Source organism: Salvelinus fontinalis, chromosome 27 (genome assembly GCF_029448725.1).
Source record: "Salvelinus fontinalis isolate EN_2023a chromosome 27, ASM2944872v1, whole genome shotgun sequence".
Classification (NCBI taxonomy): domain Eukaryota; kingdom Metazoa; phylum Chordata; class Actinopteri; order Salmoniformes; family Salmonidae; genus Salvelinus; species Salvelinus fontinalis.
In genome coordinates, this window is record NC_074691.1 from 18195946 (window position 1) to 18197078 (window position 1133).

Consider the following 1133-nt stretch of genomic DNA (forward strand, 5'->3'; position numbering starts at 1 on the left):
GAATTTCAATTGCATTGGCTACTCCTCGGGTCCTCTCTCCTCACCTCCTTCGCAAAACCCATTGGATGAGAAAGTCAGAGGTCCCTCCTCTCTGACATTCTCTTCCAATGGGTTTTGAGAAGGAGGCGAGGAGCGAGGAGAGGACGCAAGGAGGTTGAAATTGAGAAAAGTACCGAAAGTGGTTCATTGGCTAAAAGGAGAGGTGGGCGTGGTTACCCAATCTTGACAGATGTGTGAGGTCAGATCGCAGTGTTCTGATACTGACCGCTTGTGCAGTGAATTTCATCAATCAAACCTTGACAATGGCCATGTGGATCAAATCCGTAATACATCATGGGTAAATTCAGACTGACTGACTAACAGATAATAATGAGTATTAAGATGCCCGATTGTAGAGTCAGTTGGGCTACAATGTCGAACAAGCCCTTTAACCATACGCTGAACTTGGGTTTCATGTTTGGGAAAGCAAATTTTCATATTAAAAATCCACCTTTATAATAAAGCATTCCATGCATCTTTGCATTTGCAAACTTCTAGCCTAGTATTTTTAATGTGATAATTTGATTGGAAAGTCATAATGTAGGCTAATAATATAACTCAATCACTGTTCGCAAAAAAATATTGTTCAATGCAGGGTGTAGTGGCATAGAGTAGGCCTGGGCTATATCAGATACATTTATTCTCTTTTCTTTGTACAGGAAAATGTTGGCCTTTTAGAAACACATTTAATGCAATTCTACTACAATTATATTACTGGAGATATTACCAGAATCTTTTTTAAGACGATAAAAATTTCAGGATAGCCTAATGTGAAGACACTGACAAACAGTTCAATAAAAATGAAATGATCTGATCCATATGATAGGCCTACGAAAAGGGGAGACACAAATACTGTCACACCCTGATCTGTTTCACCTGTCTTTGTGATTGTCTCCACCCCCTCCAGGTGTACCCCATCTTCCCCATTATCCCCTATGTATTTATACCTGTGTTCTCTGTTTGTCTGTTGCCATTTAGTTTTGTTCCTCAAACCTACCAGTGTTTGTTTTCCTGCTCCTGCCTGTTTTCCTGCTCCTGTTTTTCAGTCCTTCCCGTTTTTTGACCGTTCTGCCTGTCCTGACCCTGAGACTGCC